This window comes from Periplaneta americana, chromosome 6 (assembly GCF_040183065.1).
Source record: "Periplaneta americana isolate PAMFEO1 chromosome 6, P.americana_PAMFEO1_priV1, whole genome shotgun sequence".
Classification (NCBI taxonomy): Eukaryota; Metazoa; Arthropoda; class Insecta; order Blattodea; family Blattidae; genus Periplaneta; species Periplaneta americana.
The window spans coordinates 111,620,752-111,628,219 of record NC_091122.1 but is presented as its reverse complement, the minus strand read 5'-3'; the positions used below and the strand labels follow the sequence as shown (position 1 = coordinate 111,628,219).

General features: G+C 37.0%; 1 non-coding gene across 1 annotated transcript; it reads left to right on the top strand.

Moving 5' to 3' along the window:
• The first annotated feature begins 3,019 nt into the window (after positions 1-3,019).
• Positions 3,020-3,093, top strand: TRNAS-GCU (transfer RNA serine (anticodon GCU)). The gene has a single exon. It is a non-coding gene; the product is annotated as a tRNA-Ser (tRNA).
• The last annotated feature ends 4,375 nt before the right edge of the window (positions 3,094-7,468 follow it).

Genomic DNA, 7,468 nt, shown 5'->3' with positions numbered 1-7,468 from the left:
CATCCATTTACGTAAACTAGGAAATATCACCCTCTTGACTTTGATAATTTTCATTAGGTTTTTGTTTAATTAAAATACAGTACTGTATTAACAATGAGTGTTTTTACTCACGAACTTAGCTGTCCATGTGGACGTATTCATTATACAATGTATATTATACTGTCTACAGCACATTAACGTACACTATGGAGAATGAAGTTAAATTGAAAAATAATCATAGTATGGATATTTAAACACATTTTTGAAAATGTGTGGCCGTTCATTTCGATACAGGCTTCAGTTCTAATGTACATATTATCGGACTATAGACTATTGTACGTAATTCCAATTACCAGTTTCGTACTTCGTATCAGTAACTCATATTGAAATAATTCTATACCTACTCTATAAAAGAGTACCTTACGTACTGTAAATTCAATCTTCATTTCTGCCCGATCCGAAAAGATAAAATTACTCAGATATGCTATCTACTGTCCGTCCAAGTAGTTATATTGCAGGGTCGTAGAAAGGGAGGAAATCATGTGACAGTTAATTACTTAACGAAGCCCTTTTATTTAAGTTATTTTAAACAACTGTATGGTTATAATATTACGTAGACGTCCAATTCCTAACAGAAATTAATGTTCTCAGAAAAGAACCTAGACAGCCCAGCCACTAGCCTTTACAGAAAGGCGAATAGAAGCAGGTGGGGGAAACCGGGATGCGACGTAGACAAATGGTCGACAGTACCTGTGCGAAAATGATTAAATATTGAAAGCTCTTTCGTCACTGGAAAACGCGAACATATTTTTGGAACGTACTGTTTACTCTGAACGTAAAGCTACTATGACTGTATATGCAGTCTTGGATCTGTGTGAAGGACGGTTGAACTTCATTAGTAGAAGGGGTGGGAGTGAAGTACATTCAAAAACTGAGGTACAATAAGAACTGAAGTAAAAATAAAATGATGTCCCTGTATAAAATATAATATATCAGGACTGACGCTGGGCAGCAACCTGAACATAATTTTCACTGTCGCATTGTTGACAAGTAAATCCATCTGTTAGCACAACCATAAAGCACTAATATTGATGCTATAGAGTTAACAACGAAAAAAAAATTATCCCCTAGTTGACTAAACAACGTCAAAAAAAAAGCTATCTTCTATATGGTTACTATTGTTGAAGTGGTGAGTGGCACCTTTTTGGATTGTCATGAGATCATCTCTGTTGATCATGCCATTTGGACACACAATGTAGGACAAGTGAACAGTAGAATGGCCGACAGCTGTTCTCGTAACCGGCTGAGCGGCATCCGCGCGCTGGACATTCCGGCGTTCCCTGCACTTTCTGATCCTTCTCATAGCGAACTTTTCTAGATTTTTTGATCTGTTCTATCGGTTTGGGCACGTTTCCTCAATTTCAACTTCAGTTTGGCCATTGTAACGCAATGCTATGCTAAATTTTCACTAAAATTTTTTCACGAACCTTTCTAGATTTCTTGATCTGTTCTATCGGTTTGAGCACGTTTCCTCAATTTCAACTTCAGTTTGGCCATTGTAACGTAATGCTATGCTAAATTTTCACTAAAATTTTTTCACGAACTTTTCTACATTTCTTGATCTGTTCTATCGGTTTGAGCACGTTTCCTCAATTTCAACTTCAGTTTGGCAATTGTAACGCAATGCTATACTAAATTTTCACTAAAATTTGTTTACATTTTCACAACACCCACACCGAAACTTCTGATTAAATATAACTATTCGTCCGAGAAAACGGTTTACTTAGCATCTAAATTGGACAACGAGTGTAATCACAGTGCCTTCTCGAAGTTGTTGACTGTGCACCCGAAATTGAACTCCAGCTATTCGCGCGCTATCCCCCCCCCCCGTGCGCGACACATTTCCCACTCGGCACACCTAATAGCGAAGTGAGTCATTTGTCCCACACAATGATATCTGACATGAACCAAATCCATTAGGAATTTTACCGAATTCCGTTAGGCTAACATTTTTAGCCTACAGTCCTACGTATTTCCTTCCAATTTAATGTCCAAAAGTTTACCGCACTGTTCATTTCTGTGTACTCTATATTCAAATGTCTGCTCATGACCTTATCATGTAAATCGTGTTTATTTATCACTTAACATCAATATGTATTGTTTTTAATGTTTAGGTGAGAGGTTTGGACTTTTTCCATTGCTGGTTGTCACAATCAAAAAAATTAAGACACAACGTTTCGAAGGGTGGTTCTCCCTTCGTCTTCAGGTGGAAGGAAGTAGGGAAGAGAAAAAACCTATTGTTGGGATCGTTACGTACAACTATTCTGTATGACTGATCGTAGATTCCTGGCATCGGTGGAGATTATAATTAAGAAAGACCAGAAGTCATTTGCAGTATGTTGGCACACAAAAGGAGGGGGTGGGGAACAGTGTGTCTTTCATCAATTTTTTAGCCACTTCACACCCATCTTCTTTATCCCGTTTGGTTTTAGTGCCAACATACTGCAAATGACTTCTGGTCTTTCTTAATTATAATCTCCACCGAAGCCAGGAATCGACAATCAGTCATACAGAATAGCTGTACGTAACGATCGCAACAATAGGTTTTTTCTCTTCCCTACTTCCTTCCACCTGAAGACGAAGGGAGAACCACCCTTCGAAACGTTGTGTCTTAATTTTTTGATTGTGACAACCAGCAATGGATTAAGTCCAAACCCCTCACCTAAACATTAACAATCCACCATTGCTTTCCAACCCCTCATTTAGATCAACATGTATTGTTTTTATTATGATTTTTTTTGTTTACATTTTATTCAATTGTCGGTTTATGCAAATCTGACTTTCAGGTAGTAGCTCCCTGCTTTACAGGGAGCTACTACCTGAAAGCCAGATTTGTATAATACATTCGTTACTGGAGGTACGTTAACACAATTTAAGTCACACAGTATTTGTGTGCACTCATAGTTGAGTTCTGGCGTCTTGTAGGCTCATTTGAGTTGTGTGGATCCAAAGGAAAAATTGTGACGGTGTCGTGTATAGATCCCGGGGTAGCTTAGTCGGTAGAGCGTTCGCGCGCTAAGCGAAGGGTCCCGGGATCGATACCCGGCCCCGGAACAATTTTTCCTTGAAATTATTGTCGGTTTATGGTTTAATTATGTGAATCTTTCTTAGTTGTAATTTTATACTAATATGTATTCCAATGTGTTTATTTTCATTTTCATTGTGTACATTTTATTGAATTATGAGCTTCTGATTTTATGTGATTCGTATTTGATTCTAACAACATTAAGATGTATTCCACTATGCTTATTTTCACTTTATTAGATACATTTTTATTTAAATGCCTCTTTTGACCTCATTATGTAAATCATATCTGTACGTAATTTCTTAAATCCGATTCAGTTGTATGTTCAATTATGGAAGCAAGTTTTACTCCTGATTGAGTATGAGAAGTCCCTACGGCCTTAACTCTGCCAGGTTAAATAAAGCTATTATTATTATTATTATTATTATTATTATTATTATTATTATTATTATTATTATTATTATTATTATTGGCAGACGAAATTATAAGAAGTTATCACGTCAAAAAGTTGTGCAACCTAGTCTACCTAAAACCAAAATAAAAATTACTTTTTGCGTCAGTACGAACAACAGTCTATTTCCCCTAAAGATTTACGGTAATGATTTAATATCAACTCCAGGTAATATATCTAGGACAAAAATTGAATAAAAGTCACATAAAATTAAGTCCTACACTTGTTCGATTACAAGTATAATCTCTTTTGCATGTAAGAAGTCCTTCCTTTGCTCTGTTCATCTGTTAGCAAACAACGCTTGATTATGTCATAAACTGAGTTATGTTCTGTAGCCTATATGAAGATATATTTTCTAATCGCCATTTTCCAAATGTGAAGACCTTTCAAAGTCCAACGAACGCCCTTATGTAACTGTTTCGTTTCCAAATCGATTTAATACTGTAAAAGAAACGCGAGTAAATATTGTCGTCTACTCGCCTGTTTTGTTAAAATACGGAACGAATCGAAAAATTTGCATTACTTCCCGTTACGTGCTTTCAAACACACTAACGCATACTGGGTGAAACTACAGCTTCGTCCACCGAAGCTGTCGATCACAATAATGAGCTAAGGGCACAAAATGAGATTTCGTGCTCCTGTCCTTCAACCCAAGCCACATCACATCAATAATAATTGCTACATAATTTATGGGTATCTATCTACATGATCAGCAATATTCAGTCTCAAAATCATGCAATGGAAAACATTTATCTCAGCTATGGACGTGCTGAATGAGATATGGGTGACGCAGGATGTCTATAGGTGAAATATTTTCCAATCGCCATTGTCAATTGTGGAGACTTTGCAAAATCAAATGAACACTCTGATGTAACTGGTTCGTTTAAAAATCAAATTTGAGACTGTTAAAGAACCCCGAGTAAATATTATCTGTCAGTTGCCTGTTTTGTTGAAGTACGGAGAGAATTAACAATATTCCATTAGATTCTGGTGTGACATTTTCAAACTAACACATACGGGGCGAAAAAAGAAGGCTTCGTCCACCGAAGCTTTGATCGGAATCACAGATTTCAACCTCACCTAGATCGCTAACTTCGCTTCGGGAAGCGATGTTGGAAACCGCCATTTTTAAAGCAGGCAATAACCTGTGTTTGCTCAATAGGTTTCTATTATATGCTATATGATTGTTGTGGAGTAGGATTAACTTTATAATAAAATGTCGATATTATGCGTCACTTTTAGTGAGTAATAATTATTTTTTTGCTCGCTCAACATATGGCAGAACAGTTAGCTCAGGGCTTCAGACTCTAAAGCATCTGAGATAGCCAGTTGACGATCTAGGCAGTCTTGAAATCTGTAATCGTAATCATGACCTCCGACACAAAATGGCTTCAGTCCCCTTATCCTTCAACTCAATTTACATCACACTAGGATTGCCAAATTGTACATTTTTTTCATATTCTTACGGTTTTTTACTTTAAAATAATTCTTCCGTAATTTCATTATTCTACTTGGTATGAAATGTACTATTTCGTATAGCTCAACTAAAATATGCTTGTAAATTGAATTAATCTGATTATCTACTGTATATTTTTGTACAGCTTAACTGATGAATTATTATATGCTGTAATTTGAATAGTAATCTGTATAGCTCAACTGATGAGGGAAGATTTTTAAAAGAGATATTTTTGACAGGGTTACGCTTCATTGACTTATTATGTTCCTTTAAATGTTACATTTTCATTATTATGGAAGCAATTTTTTTTAATTTAGTAGGTTATTTTACGACGCTTTATCAACATCTTAGGTTATTTAGCGTCTGAATGAGTTGAAGGTGATAATGCCGGTGAAATGGTCCAGGGTCCAGCACCGAAAGTTATCCAGCATCTGCTCATATTGGGTTGAGGGAAAACCCCGGACAAAACTCAACCAGGTAACTTGCCCCGACCGGGAATCGAACCCGGGCCACTGGTTTCGCGGCCAGAAGCACTAACCGTTACTCCACAGCTGTGGGTTTATGGAAGCAAATAACTTTCAAAATATCTGGTAATCTTTCTGGAAAATAAAAAAGAAAAACTTTTATTCCAACTTACAATTAACTCAGTTTGCAGGATTACTACACAAGCCACCAGTTATTAATAGATTAGTGAGGAGTAATGAAAGTTAAATTATTTTACGAGTTACTACGCAATCTAAGTACGTACACACGCTAGAAAATTATCCCATTAGATGAAGCACACAACTTTAGGCGTTGAGTTACGATCGAATCTGATTGATGTGAGTCAAGCTTTCGTCGCGGCTCGTCCCCAGGTTGCATTCTTATCGTAACGAGACGGTCCAGTGGGCGATAACCTCTACAGAACAGTTGATTTAGAAGAGTGGATCCTCAATCACGTTGAAGACAATCATGTCATGGGGACAGCATCAGTAGGCAGCACGAGCAGAGGATGTGTCACATGTGACAGCGTCGAGAGTTTCACCGAAGTAACAGCTATATCCATGCCAGATTCAGAAAGTACAAGTACTTGTAGGAAGTGACTTACTTTAACAAGTAATTTTTAGTGTGTTTATTCTTGCACGTAGGATCTTGTGACCAGCATTTTCTTGTCCAATATACTGTTTTAAATATTTAAACTATTCAACAAAAATAACACTAATCCATGCTTGAAATAAATCGCTGCGCCATTGTCGAATCAACACATCCTAAAAATTCAATATAATATCACAGAGCAAGAATAGCCTAATTGGTATGCAATTTAATTCATTCTGAAAGACAGAGGAATCCTACTGTAAATTTTAAAAGAAAATGCAAATATATTTCTAGTTGATAAGTGTAATTGGTCACTGATGGTAAATACAACGATAGTAATATTCATTTTAGTTGAGTATACTTTGTACAATATATTAGTCGCGGTGGACCCGTAGCCTCTCTTTCAGTTCCTAGACTCCAATCCACTTTATATAGTATTTAAGTCTTACCTATGGGGTCATTAATGAATCAACCTTAATTGAAACTGTTTAAATACTTCGAAAACATAAAATGAATAGAGAAATTAAACAAAAATACGTAACTTTATGGGAAAAATAATTTTAAATTACAGGGTCTTTCATAAGTAACGAGTCTATCGAAAAATAAGCTATTTTGGATAATTTTTGAAATGATGTTCATCCTCAAGAAAAAGAACCCTTCCGGTGCCGTACAGTCCATTTGAAAACAAACACCCCCTCCCCTCGCTGCCAGAGTTATTAAACGAAAGAATGGTTAGTGTTTTAAGTCTTTATTAAAATACGTAAATGTAAAAACAGTTTCAATTGTTGACAAATTATGGTGTACAATTTTCAAAATGTCTTCCGTTCTGCTGAATACACAAATATAAGCGACGTATCAACTCTTCATGGACTCTGGTGAGCATGTCTGGCATAACCATTTATATCGTGTGTTCAATTCGTTCCACTGATTCAGGAGTAGTGAGTGGCTTACTCACATAGACACGATCCTTGATGAATCGCCAGAAAATGGAGTCCACGGAAGTCAAATTAGGTGAACGCAGAGGCCAACGGATTGGGCCTGTGCGACCGATTCACCTGCCTGGAAACACTTCGCCTACGGAATAAACGTTTAATTTGAGCGACACTTTCCAAGTTCAAACCAGGCAGCAATTTCTCTCTTCTGCAATAACGTTAAGCGGCTGTGGCATTTTATCATTCCAGTCTATCACAACAATGTATATAGGCACGGCGTGTGCCATTATCCTTGGCGTATGGAAGATCATGCTCCAAGTCATTTTAAGTCCTTGGCGTATAGAAGGCCATGCTCCAGGTTATTTTAAATTGGTATCAAATGCATATTACATATGGATAAGTAGCTTCCTTTGGCGGCGGGGGGAGGGGGTGTTTGTTTCCAAATCGACTGTACGGCATCGGCAAGGGTTCTTTCTCGTGAGGGTGAACAT